Below are 14,332 nucleotides of genomic sequence, written 5' to 3' on the forward strand. Positions count from 1 at the left end.
TTTTGCTTGTTTCCGGTCTGTGGTAAAGTGGGGCCAGGTGATGTGGTAGAGAAAATTGCTCACAAGCTCGTGACCAGAAAGGAATGAAGAAGAGGAAGAAAGGGGAGAGGAGGAATGATTTGGTAGAAAACTTGATCGCGGAAGTATAACTGGAAATAAACGAGGGAAATAGCAGTTCCTTAAGTTTGTGAGGGAGAATACTATAGCTCCCAACCACCACTCATTCCTTAGTCACTTCTGTGCTTTGTGACATAGGTGGCTGAATTCTGTTCGCAGGCATGTGGAAAGAAGTGCTTGTCTCATTTCCTTGTCTAGCCCCTAAAATTTATTGGTTTTAGACAAGGATAATATAGATGAGTTCAAGGTTCTAAGGAACAATGTCTCTAACCCACAGTGAATCATCTGATTGACTTTTGAGTGGGAAATTCACTTCTATATTGAGTCCACTAAGATCTGAGAGTTGTTGAATATGATAGCCGACTGGTCCTGTGCAGTAAGGCATCATTACTTTATTTTTCTCTTGACTATTCCATTAAAAACAAACATTGGTGTATTTTCTATATGTCAGAATTAGAAGAAAAGAGACACTAAGTTAATAAAGCTAGAAAATGGCAGAGAAAATTATTTCCCCCTCCACACAGGTGATATATTACTGTTAGTATTCTCTTAATGTCAAAGAGGAAAAACTTGTTCATTTCAATTAATAGAAAATTGCTGTCTTGAATGTGTTGCATCAAGCGAATTCTGGTGACGAAAACAGATATACTAACCTTAGCCTCTTAAAAACATGACACATGAGAATACTTTATCCAAAGAAACTATCATCTCTAGGGCCATACACATAGAGGACTATTTACATACTCTATTTTCTTATCACCAACTGTTTATTATTATATACTAATAAGCATAAATATAAATAAGTAGGGATTTTAAATGGCCACTCATTAACTTCCTCTAGATTGAGTATGCAATGCCATTTTACAATACACATATTACACATGATCAAATGTTTCTTTTTGCAATTTTATGTTAATTATTAAACTTAGAATTAGCCATGTTGAATAATTATTAACATGTTGCATTCATTGTTAGTATCATTTATACTTTTATAACAAGGTCTACATTCCAGAGTGGAAAACCTCATTACAGTCAAACATCATTTATGTGCTTTGGGCTTCAAGTATTTAAAATATCAGAGAAATAATTAACATATTCAAAAGCAATTTTAAAATTGCACTAACAATAATAATGAGAAGAAAACAAAATTTCCATTACTTTTCTCAACCTAAGTCATACCGTATTTCAGAAATTATCTTTAAGTATATATGAAAAACAAATTTAGAGATGAATTACTTTTCTATATAAGATGTAAAACATTAATGATGATACTACTTATAAATTTAGTAAGTTTTGTTGCATTTTTGATGTACAATGAATTCCAAAAGAAAATACTGCCTTGGTATTTTGTTTTTTGATAAATAATATATAAAAGAATATTTGGTAAATAGTATGATAAAGAACAAATAATATAAATCCTTAACCTTGGAATTCATAGCAGCAAGACTATGAGAAGACTCCAGTTCTTCTATTAGCTTCTAAAAAGGTTTCGGATGAGAAACTAGGGTTTAGACACTATTATGTTCATACATGAACAACAGTGGTCTGGTCAGTATTGAAAGGTAAAAGGTCAACATTCCAGAATGATCACGATTTGGGGAAAATCTATAGGAAGAAATACCTAGACAGTATAAAGGAGAAAAGCCATTTAAACTCTCAACCAAATTTCAACACTTTACCCTTTGATGTGTCGCCAACACAGCCTTTGTGACAGAAGACCCCCAAACACAGATTAGATACTATGGGGACTGCATCTGCTATTTTTAACTATGTGTTGTTTTAAATATTGGAAAAAAAATCTCCAAGTTGCTTTTGATCACATGGAATCAGTGTTAACTGTTGTCATTTGTTTTATCGAGGGAAGAGACAGTGGTGGAAATACTTGTTTGTTGAGTTACCAAAATTTTAGAGAAATGGGCACAACAATAAGGCTTAATGGGTGTATTTTCACAATCAAATCTACTTCAAGGAACCCAGTGTCTCATAGTTCACTATTTTTTGGTAGAAAATGATCAGCCAGATGTGTGTTTATTTATCTGTATCCTCAGCAGTGAGAAACGAGAGTGAAATAATTATTTTGTTAAGTTTTTAAATGTTTTTGAGATGTTAATATAATGGTATCATTCTCCACTCTCTTCTCTCTGAATTGCCCCATATGCCCCTCTATTTTCTCTTTCAAAGGCTTCCCCTCTCTTTCATTGATTGTTATTGCATGCATATGTATGTGTTTGTGTGCATATAGATTCCCACATACAACCTTCTCGGTGTGTGTAATAATATTCTTATGGACGCTTTCAGGGTTGACAGTTTGGTATTGGATAATCAGTTGGTGTTCTCATTCCTGGGGAAGACCACTTTTCTCATGCTCAGCATGCCTTGAGCAAGGACAGCGAAAGACATGCTAAACTAAGTGGAGTAAAGACCGTAAGGTTTTGACCCATTACAAGTAGTTCTCTTTTGTTCTGAAATCTCATAGATCTCTCTTCCCCTGATCTATGGGTGAGTGTTCTATGTTCTGTAACATGTTTTCACTGAACAGTATTCAGCTGCAATCCTCTTAAGTAGTGAATTCATAGTGTAGACCTGCCTGCCTATCTGTATTTCTCACTGAAGACAGAGTTCAAAATTCCAAGTCATTTGGTTCAATGAGGTGCGTGCTAATTCAGGAGCTCCTGTTGTGAGTCAGATACTCCGGGCTTTCTCACATGTAAGGCTACTAAAATTATGCCTCCCCACACATTCTTTCCCCACCAGTTGTTGATCCCAATGAGCGTTTCACAGTACTAATCGTGCCTCACCTTCACAGTTAAGCGTAATGCAGTTTAAATCCATACTTGGCGAGCTGAGTAGATAGCTACAATTCACACATGTGTGCAACCTGTGGAAAAGCAGAACGGTCCATAGCTAAAGCGGATATAGACAATGCTTTAGCCAGTGCCTTCAGTGGGTGAAAATGTACAAGCATGGATGAATTTGGGGGACTCATTGCCTAGTTTGCACACTTAAAGGATGGATTTCAACATTATTAAGGTTACTGCTAGTTTTTCCCATAATAATGAGGAAAGTTGGAAAATCTTGGATCTGTAAAAAGCTTACTCTGCTAGCATACTGGAAGATAGAGCAGAAGAAGGTAATTAGCTTATTGGTGCTATCAGACACAACTTATCCTTCAATGAATCATGGAAGAACCACAAGAATCTTACATTTAAGGGGTGTGAGTATATGTGCCTGTGAGTATGTGGATAAAATAGAATAATATCACAGCTTGTTTATAAACTTTTGCTGACAGTTACTTTACCCAGCAAATAAATGCCAATCTTCAAAGTGAATACAAGAGTAAGCATGACTTTAATGCTTCAGGGGAGAATTATAAACATGCCAATCCAAGATCCCAATACTGACCGATAGGGAAGTTGACAAGAAATCGACCAGCAGGAAAATCTACATGGGAATTCCATGTGGACTTAATTTAATGAAAAACTCCTATCATATTTAATTACTCAGCTGGTGTATGCATATATGTGTTTGTGTGGGGCACAACATACGCTGAAGTCAGAGAACAGCATAAGGGGGTCAGTTCTTTCTTTCCACAATGTGAGTACCACGGTTTGAAATTCAGCTTGTCAGGCTTACGAGGAAGTGCTTTAACCCACGGAAATACTTGTGGACCTAACTTAATGAAAGACTTTGAAGCCTGAGTACCTCTCCTGGGATTCAAGTATACAGAAGTGCAGATAATGCTTAATGTATTATTTCACATCTATTAAGGCACTTATATCGATTACATATACAGATAGATAAAATATATAGAGTCTGTGTGTTTGTGTGTGTTTGACTTTAAATCCACTGAGGTAATTCTTATGATATGTATTTCCTTCCACTTTCAATTTCCTTGTACGTATTTCTGTCAGAACATTTACACCATCAGAATCAGTAACTGCCATAAAATTATCCCCTCTTCTGCAATGAAAAGTAATCGAAAATGAAAGTTAAATCTTTCTGCATTTTACTAATTCCTAGCACACTTATCAGTAGTACACAGTTGGAATTTAGTGTCTATAAACTAAAAATCTAAGATAGAATAAGATGGCTTTCATTTCAGTTTTCAAGATGCAAAGCACATTTGTGTAAAGTGTGTTTTATGATATTATTCCACTAATTTAAAAGCTGAAGAAATTATAATGAAAAGGATGGATAAATGATTCAACCACAAAAGGCTAAGTCTTATACCCAAAGAGATGAGGGACTAGTCTAAAAAAAGGGAGAGGAGAAATAAGTGAATAAAAACTATAATGCTTATGAAGTACAATGTCCTATATAATATGCTTATATATTTTTAAGCATTTGTGTTTGAACTGAGATTATGGTGGAAACAACTTATTTCCCTGGGTCCTGTTTTCAGTAGCAGATAATGAGGCCTCTTACATGCAATAGTGGCTGCAGAGGAGGAAACATGAATATGCTTGCTAATGTTCACCACTGTGTCCTTGCCAAGTTTGTTAGTGTTTGCTTGGAGGAAAAAAAATGAAGAAAAATGCATTCCCCTTATTAGTAACACCTCATAAAACGTTGTTCTGTTGCTCAGGCAGAGTGGCTTTCAAATATTTGCAGCACCAGATCATGCCTTTCCTGTAGTTACCAGTTGTTGGCCCTGAGGAACATTTTCGTGGAGTGAGTTGCATGCTTTATCTTTTATCTCTAGCCAAAATTTTCCTCCTTTAATCACTGTGGTTTCTTGTGTGGGGTAAAGTGTTGTTGTTGGATTGCTGCATTTTTAACATTTTCCTTCTTAATTGGGGTGCTGTGGGTCACCGTTGGGATTAGTGCTCTCTGAACCTCTTCCAAACTGTCTGGGGTTAGATGCCTCAGACTTACTCAGGATCCAGGTGTGGGCTTAGAATTTCAGAGCCCCTGTCAGTCTGCAATGAGACCCGTCTCCATTTATCACTTTGTAGAAGCTGTAGACTCCATCTCACCGCACTACGGTAGGTTGATGCATCTTGCCACATCACGATAGGTTGATACATTTTTCACCCACGCCACGGGAGGTAGCTAGGTGGACACATGTCACCTCTACTCTCATTGTCATTTTAAGGCAAACATCAGCTGTTAGCAAGCCAGTGTGTCTGTTAGTGTTAAGTTGTTTTCTCATAAATGTCATTTTGTTATGTAGCTCAGTTAGTTATTGGAGTGCAACAAGTTATCTGATCTCAGTCTCTTAAAGTAGTCATTTTGCATGTGAATCAGAGATGAGAAATGGGGGAAGAACTTGCTTTACGGTTTTAACCCACATCCATGGGACTCAAACTGAGTTAGACCCCAGCAATCCCCTTTGAAGACAGTGCCTTCACTCAAACACTGGAAGCCAATATATTCTGTTCCCTGCCTTTATTTTTTTTGTGTGTGCCATGGTGTGTCATTATAATGACTTATTACAGCTGTTTCTCTAGGGAGGGTTTGGATGCTTTTAGTCAATAGTAATTGTGAAATCGTACAGAGAAAGATCAGTAATTGATGTCCACTCTAGACTGACACATGGCAGTCAGAGAGGCAAAATTACTCCCAACAAGAAATCTCCTGTCACTTGCATTATCGATGAAGTAAGTCAGTGGGCAAAGGGAGACCCAGGATTCTAACATGCCTTCACGAACAGAAAGATGGTTTATTGTAAATACAATTACTTTGATTTATTTTGCTTTCCAACAACTAGCAGTTAACAGAGAAAGGATAAATGATGGCTGAGATATGAATCATCTTCCTCTAGTTAAAACCCTGAGGAAAAAAAATGCTTCATTTGTTTTGCCTTTATTTTTTTTCTATTGATTATTCCTTCCTTTTCCCCAGAGTCATTCCCTGTTCATTTACCTTCTGAATGTGGCTTCATGCACGTGAGAAAGTTCTGCAAAACTCAGAAACTATATCAAAACTATATATTCCCTAGACACCAGCTGATCTACATCTGGGTCACTTCCATAGTGAAGAATCAAGCATTGCTGACATATATATCTAACTCGAACTGAAAGGAAAACTACAGTCTTCCCATCCAGAGTGGAAAGAAGCCAGGTTGCAAAGTGAGAGGCTGAGCACACTGGATCATAATGCACATCATGATTAAGTAAGAACCCCCCACATGAAAACAAGAATAAAGAAGTCTGGGGGAGGCAAAACAATTATAATGCATCAAAATAGGTGACATGTAGAAAGAACTCTCTGTAAATATTATCTCATATTTATTTCATTAAATTTTTCTTTATTCCATGAATTCTGTTAAAATATAGGTCTTTAAATACTGTATACTAATATGGAAGAAGATACTACAGGGTTCAATAGAATTCAACTTTCACACAATATAACCTAGTAAGTATGAATAAAAACATTAAACATATTCTAAAAAGTGGTCAACACATTTCTTCTGGAAATGTCTGCTTAAACAATAAACACAGCTAAATGAATAAGGAAGATTGTTCTAAGCAAAAATTCCCATTTTTCAGGTCTACAATTAGGAAGTGAACACACAGATTCAGTAATCCTCAAAGAAACTTAACATAAATCAGCACTCATGGGAGACGAGGAATAAAAGGTAAACATCAAAAGCAAAGAGAGAAATCTTAAAAATTGGGAAACAATTACTTTTTAAAACAAAAATACTATATAGACAGCACATTTAGCATCAATAAAAAAGTTAGACTAATATTTTCAAAGGATTTGTGGAAGTTTAGATTTTAACAGAATTTTACATTACATGTAATTCAAATTTGACGGGAAAACATTAAAAGCATGTAACTAGTTGAGTAAATGTCTTTTTTGTATGGTTGAGGATCATTCACATATAGCTGGATCTTGAGGTAGCATGATTCTTAAGTTTCGGAGAAAGCACCAAATTGATTTCCAAAGTGGTTATATAAGTTTGCATTCTCACCAGCAATAGAAGAGGGTTCCCCTTTCTCCACAACCTCTCCAGCATGTATCGACCCTTGAGATTTTGATCTTAGCCATTTTGATGGGTGTAAGGTTGAATCTCAGTGTTGTTTTGATTTGCATTTCCCTGATGACTAAGGACGTTGAACATTTCTTTAATTGTTTCTCTGCTGATCGCTATTCCTCTGTTGAGAATTCTCTAGCTCTGTATCCCATTTTTTTAAATTGGATTACTTGGTTTGTTGGTGTTAAACTTTTTGAGATCTTTATGTATTTTAGATATTAACCCTCTATCAGAGTTTGGGTTGGTGGACATTTGCTCAACTATGTTCATAGCAGCTTTATTCATATTAGCCAGAATCTGAAAATAATCTGTCCCTCAACTGAAAAATGGATACAGAACTTGTGGTAGATTTACACAATAGAATACTTCTCAGCAGTTAAAAACAAGGAACTCCACAAGGAGAGCAACAGAACAAGAAAATTTGAACACAAGGAACTTCCCAGAGACTCATACTCCAACCAAGGACTATTCATGGAGATAACCTAGAACCCCTGCACAGATGTAGCCCATGGCAGTTCAGTGTCCAAGTGGGTTACATAGTAATGGGAAGAGGGACTGCCTCTGACATAATCTGATTGGCCTGCTCTTTGATCACCTCCCCCTGAGGGGATAGTAGCCTTACCAGGCCACAGATGACAATGCAGCCACTTCTGATGAGAACTGATAGACTAAGATCAAAAAGAAGGAGAGGAGGACCTCCCTTATCAGTGGACTTGGAGAGGGGCATGCATGCAGAAAGGGGAGGGAGGGTGGGATCGGGAGGGGAGGAGGGAGAGTCTTATGGGGGGATACAAAATGAATAAAGTGTAATTAATAAAAGTTAAATAAAAAATTAAAAAGAAAAACAAGGAAATCATGAAATTTGTAGGCATGTGAATGGAACTAGAAAAGATCATCCTGAGTGTGTATAGCCCAGAAGCAGAAAGACACATATTGTATATACTCACTTATAAATGGATATTACCCATGTAATATATGATAAACTTACTAAAATCTATAGTCCTAAAGAAGCTAAACAAGGAGGACCCTAGGGAAGATGCTTAAACCTCATTCAGAAGGGCAAAGAGGATAGACATCAGAAGTAGGGGAAGACAGGGAACGGGACAGAAACTTTTCACAGGGGGCCTCTGAAAGACTCTGTCTATCAGGATAATGAAGTAGATGCTGAGACTCATAGCTAAACTTTAGGCAGAGTGCAGGGAAGAAGGGGGAGATAGTAAGACCTGGAGAGGACAGAAGCTTCACAAGGAGACGAATGGAGCCAAAAAATCTGGGCCCAGTGGGTCCTGCAGAGACTAATAAATCAACCAAGTACCATGCATGGAGAAGACCTAGATCCCCTGCTCAGATATAGCCCATGGGCAGCTCAGTCTCCATGTGTGTTCCCTAGTAAGGGGAGCAGGGCCTGTCTCTGACATGGACTCAGTGGCTGGTTCTTTGATCACCTCCCACTGGTGAGTTGGCCTAAGCAGGTCACAGAGAAAGAGGATCCAGAGAAAGAAAGACAGATCATGATGAAATCTGATAGGATAGGATCAGATAGTAGGAGAGGTGGACCTCCCCTATCAGGGAACTAGGCGAGGAACATAGTGGAGGAAGAGGGAGGGAGGATGGCACTGGGAGAAGATGAAGAGGTACCTACAGCCAGGATACAAAGTGAATACATTGTAAATAATAATAATAATAATAATAATAATAATAATAATAATAATAATAAAGAAAAATTAAGAAAGCATGTAATTATCAATTGTATATTCTATTTTGAGAATATATAAATGCTCTAAAACCTCACCATACACCCTAGGAAAAGGAGAACCTCAACTGCTGAAATTCCTCTCATCAGATTGTCCTAGGGCAGGACACTTTCTTAAATGCTAATTTCTGTTGGTAGACCTACCTTGGAGGTACCATCCCTAGACAGGTGGGGTGAGCTTTACAGAAAATACAGTTAAATGTGAGCCTAGAACAAGCAGGGCCCTTTCATGGTTCCTCCTTGAGAGCCTGACCTGGTTTTCTTCAATGATGAAAAAATTCTTACATGATGCAACAGCAAAAGAATTGATTGACATGAACTTGGCCTTAGTCATTATACTTCCAGTGATTGTACAAAAGAGGAAAGCATAGTTATGGAGAAAATACCCGGTTTAAAGTCAGCAAAGTAACAGGTCCAATCTCTATATCCTCCTGGCTTTGGAAAGAAACCTAATGAATGATAAATGAAGTTGAGTGGGTGACTTCACTCATCCCTTCACCATCAAGGCTTTTTTGTATTTTGCTTTGAATTTCTTCCAAGACCAAGAACAACAGCACAAACAAAAGCTAGAGTTCAAGAAGTCACAGAGTTATGCTGCTGAGAGATCATTTAATGTTTTCTTTTTTGACATCTGTTATTGCATGGGAACTGTTGGCCTTCTGATCAGATAAGGACAACATGGAGGATACCTCTTTTTACAGAAAAACCTACACTTTTTAATTTTTTATTTTTTTATTATTATTTTGTTGTTGTTGTTTTGAGACAGGGTTTCCCTATGTCACCTTGGCTGTCCTGGACTCTCTTTGTGGACTGGGCTGGCCTCAGATTCACAGAAATCCTGATGCCTCTGCCTCCCAAGTGCTGGAATTACAGGCTTGCATTACCATGCCCAGCCCCCAGCATTATTTCTAAAGAGTTTCACCAGGTGAGGATGCAAAAGGAAGCCCTTCCTCAAGCTTTCTGCCAACACAACTAAAGCTTGACAGTCTAGAAAAGCAAGTAAATCGTTATTCAGCAATGAAATCTTTCCTTGAATGAAAATAAATGTAACAGATGGAATGAAGAGTTGAGATGTTGGGAATGAATCAGACAAATCAGGGGAGGAAGTCTCAGGTGAATTACTTGGTCCTTTGATCCAGTCTTGAAAACTAAACAATATGACTCAGTAATGCAGAGAACACTCTATAATGGACATGACTTGTCAGAGGAGAAGAATTTGCAGAAAAGAATCAAAGAAAATATCTACTTGAAAATTATGTTGATAATTTTGCACAATTGAACAAGAATATGCAACAGTTTCATTGTACTAAAGATGAGTCTATAATGACTCAAGGTGCTCTGTTGTGTCAGCACAAGGGACACAAGTTTTTGTCTTCTCAGTCCTTCACAAATATTGACAATTAGATTTTTTCTTGCATAAAAGGTAACATAGACACCAAGAAACATAGTAAAGTTGTAATTGAAGTTGACAGACAAGTATCAATGGAACCTTAGCTTCCTTATCAGTAAAATGGGAATACAGCAGCCCCGCATGAAAGAACTATTGGAAAAATAAAAAGAAAATATAGTGTGCATCTGTGAGTGTTGTGTACCTTCCACTATGGCTAATATACAGATACAGCCTGGAAGTCTAACCACTAATGACTGGATAATGTGTGGTAGATATGCTTGTTGCATTTTATTTGACCACAACAGAAATGAATTTATAGCATTTGCAGGAAAATGGTTGGTACCATCATGGAAAATAAAATTAACCACTATCAAAAAAGGTAAACATCACATTTTTCCTATGTACAGAAACTACGGTTTATGTGTGTGTATGGTATATATGTGAATATATATATATATATGACAAATAAGCCAATGGAGGAGGGATGTTTGGAAGGAAGAAAGGGATTAGTTACAATGAGAGGATGGAGTAAGATAAGATAGCAAAGGTGATTGTGAGAAAGGTACAAGGATGTGAATATATGACAATGCCATAAAGACTCATCATTTCAAAAAGATGTCTTTCTTTTTTTAAATTTGTGTTCCTATGTGAGTTTATGTGTACCATGATCAAAGAAGAGCTACATAGGACAGAAGAGAGTTTCAGATCCCTTGGAACTGGAGTTACATGTGATTCTGAGTTGCCTGTCATTTGGTTCTGGGACTGACACCCAGATCTTGTCAAGAGCAGATGGCTCTTAACCACTGAGCTATATCTCCTGTTCCAGTACCCATTATGTTTTATACTAACTTAAATCATTAATTGATAAAAGTAAAGTAAAAACATGGAAAACTCAATAAACCCTATAAACACAACAAAAAGAATGCTGAGCGCTAACACTCTCCGTATTAATTAACATGCAGACACACATGCACACACACATACATACAAACACACACATATGTACAAATGCACACATACACACACATACATGCATGCCCCATTATAACTATGACATTTCATTGATTGAATTTATTTCAGAAATTCTCTGGGGCTCCCTCACATAATATTATAGATGAAGGAACCTAATTACAGATAAGGAATGCCTCACTCCATTCAGCTGAAAGTCAATCGGCAGCTAATTTTTAAATAAAGACATAGTTGAGAAATAATATACATGTGTGTATGCATTCATAGTATATAATTTGTGATTTTTCTTTATGGTGGCATAATTAAATCGTGTGCTATTATCTCATATACAAATTAGTTTTCTAATATTTAAAACATCTATTCTTTTTTTTCTGGATGGTTTTCAGTTATTTAGTAATCAGTCACAATTCTTGAGATTTATGGTCTCCATCACCTTTGTTCATAATGTGATGGCTTCTAATATAAAAATCCCTTTAAAAATGAGTGACTCTCTTGATAATAAAGCACATCTAAAGGGTGGACCAGGTTGAGGAATTTTTTGAGGCCCCACAGGTGGCTACCCAGAAGGATGTGTGCTGTGACCTGGCCAGCACAGATAGTAATGATGTGTCCATCACGCCACAATATTTATGGCCAGTTGGATTTTAAATATTTCTGAACCAATGTTCCTCATATCTCGGTTTTGTACACTGGGCAGAAGCAATTTTCTTCTATCAAAACAAAGTCTTAATTTCTTGAGACCTTTGCATCCCCCAAGACTTCTGAGTTCCTTACAGTGTTCTTTAATTATTTTTCTCTTTAAATGTAAATGATTCTACAGTTTCTTGCTTTACTGACTTTATGCTTCTCTTTGCTCCTTTGGATCATGGAAAAAAGAAATTGTTTTCCAGATACATATTCCTTGCCTAACTATATTCCCAGTTGCTAGGGGTTCTTGACTTTCTATTGAATTGACAGAAATATTTCTCACAGAGAAATTATGAGCAAGGATGCCTTACTTCCAGCTTGCTACACTCTGCTGCACAGTTACTGGACATCACACACGTGTTTTTCTGTCCACATCATACCTGATCAAACTTTAGGTCCAACTTTCCCTTTGATGTGAAAAGAGGCTCCAGAGATGGCAGTATCTGCTTCACAACAGGATCACAAATAAATAGAAGTAGAGTCTTCAAAATAGGAGTGTAAGAACCATAACTCATATCTGGCACCCTCTCTCAAATCACCATACATCATTAATTGAGAAGGGGAAAATGACTATTTTTAAGCAAGAATAAAATGTATTACCGTGGACTTGTAGGATATAAGCAAGCCAGCAATTCCAGTCATCCCCAGAAGCTCGCATATAACTAAATCATGCTTCAGATTAATGTATCGGCCAGTTCAAAGGTTAGACAAACAGCTGCTTCTCAAGGACACACAGTACAAAGCTTAACTGTTCATTGGAAGGTCTGTAATAGTCTCAGCAGATCCCTAGAGGACTCTCTGTTATTTGTTTCTGATTGGGAGATTTCCAAAACTGACTCCATGCTACTGATGACCTTTCTAGCTAGGGCAGGGGGTTGAGGCTTTGGAGCCAGTGTGATTCCATCAGTCTCTGGGAAAGAAACAGGGAAAAAAGAAAAGAAAAGAAGAGAAAAGAAAAGAAAAGAAAAAAAGAGAAAAGAAAAGAAAAGGATGAAAAGAAAATCTACTTAACCACACACGACTTGCCTATAGTAATTCTCCATTTATGCAGAAACGTAAACTTCAGAGGGATGGAGAATGCTGGAGAGGAGTGGTCACTCAGTCACCCACTCACCCATTTTTCAGGCACGCAAAGTATTTTAAAATAGTAAGATATTCAGGAATGTGATGTGGAAGAGTCAGGTTTGATCTAGTGTAAAACTATGCAACAGATTAAAAATAACGGTGCAAGTTGCATTTGTACTAAATATTTACTATCATACCTTTGATGATTTCTAATACTTGAGCTGGTTCACTCACTGCTCGTATTGAGTTAGTTCTTTTTAAAAATTTCACTCATTCTTTCACAATTTCATACATGTATTTAATGTTCATTGATCAATGTCTCCTTGTTCCTTAATCTCTTCTAAAATATGAAAGAAAGTAAAAAAAGATGCACATAGACAAAGAGATAATTTAAATTGGAATTGTAGATTGGGATATAATGTATATTTGGTTGTGAATGTATTAACATAAGTATTTACATGCAGGTCACAGAAATATCAGCAAAGTATCTTCAAAGTATCCAGAAATCATTTTTTTTTATGAGTTCTTCTGGGATGAATTCAAGGGTTGGCAGAGAACATGGCTGACATTTTTTTCTCGCAGAAGTTTCTTAATCAATATAAGATGCTGATCAGCAGCTATTAGCTATGTTCTCATGCTTCTTTACTCTTATCACAGTAAAGGCTCTTTTGGATGTTTAATATGCAAATATTAATATGAACCTTCATGGACATTGCTACTTTCCTACTCAAACATTGTATACTCATCAACAAGAATGGGGAGCAGGTCAGTATTCATTAGGATCAAATGCACAACATCCTTAGTCATCAGGGAGATGTAAATTGAAACAACCCTGAGATTTCACCTTACAACCATCAGAATGGCTAAGATAAAAAATTCAAGTGACAACACATGCTGGAGAGGATGTGGAGAAAAGGGAACCCTCCTCCATTGCTGGTGGGAATGTAAACTTATACAACCACTTTGGAAAGCAATCTGGTGCTATCTCAGACAATCAGGAATAGCTCTTCCTCAAAATCCAGCTATACCATTCCTAGACATATATCCAAAAGATGCTGAAGTATACACCAAGGACATTTGCTTAACCATGTTCTTAGCAGATTTATTTGTAATAGCTAGAACCTGGAAACAATCCAGTTGTCCCTCAGTGGATGAATGGATACAGAAATTGTGGTACTTTAACACAATGGAATACTACGCAACCATTAAAAACAAGGAAATCGTGAAATTTGCATGCAAACAGTGAGATCTAGCAAAGAACATCCAGAGTGAGAAACAGAAACAGAAAACACACATGGTATATTCTCACTTATGAGTAGATTCTAGACTTATAACATAAGATAAACCTATTAAAATCTGTACACCTAAA

This window comes from Psammomys obesus, unplaced genomic scaffold (assembly GCF_907164565.1).
Source record: "Psammomys obesus unplaced genomic scaffold, mPsaObe1.curated_primary_1811, whole genome shotgun sequence".
Taxonomy (NCBI): Eukaryota; Metazoa; Chordata; class Mammalia; order Rodentia; family Muridae; genus Psammomys; species Psammomys obesus.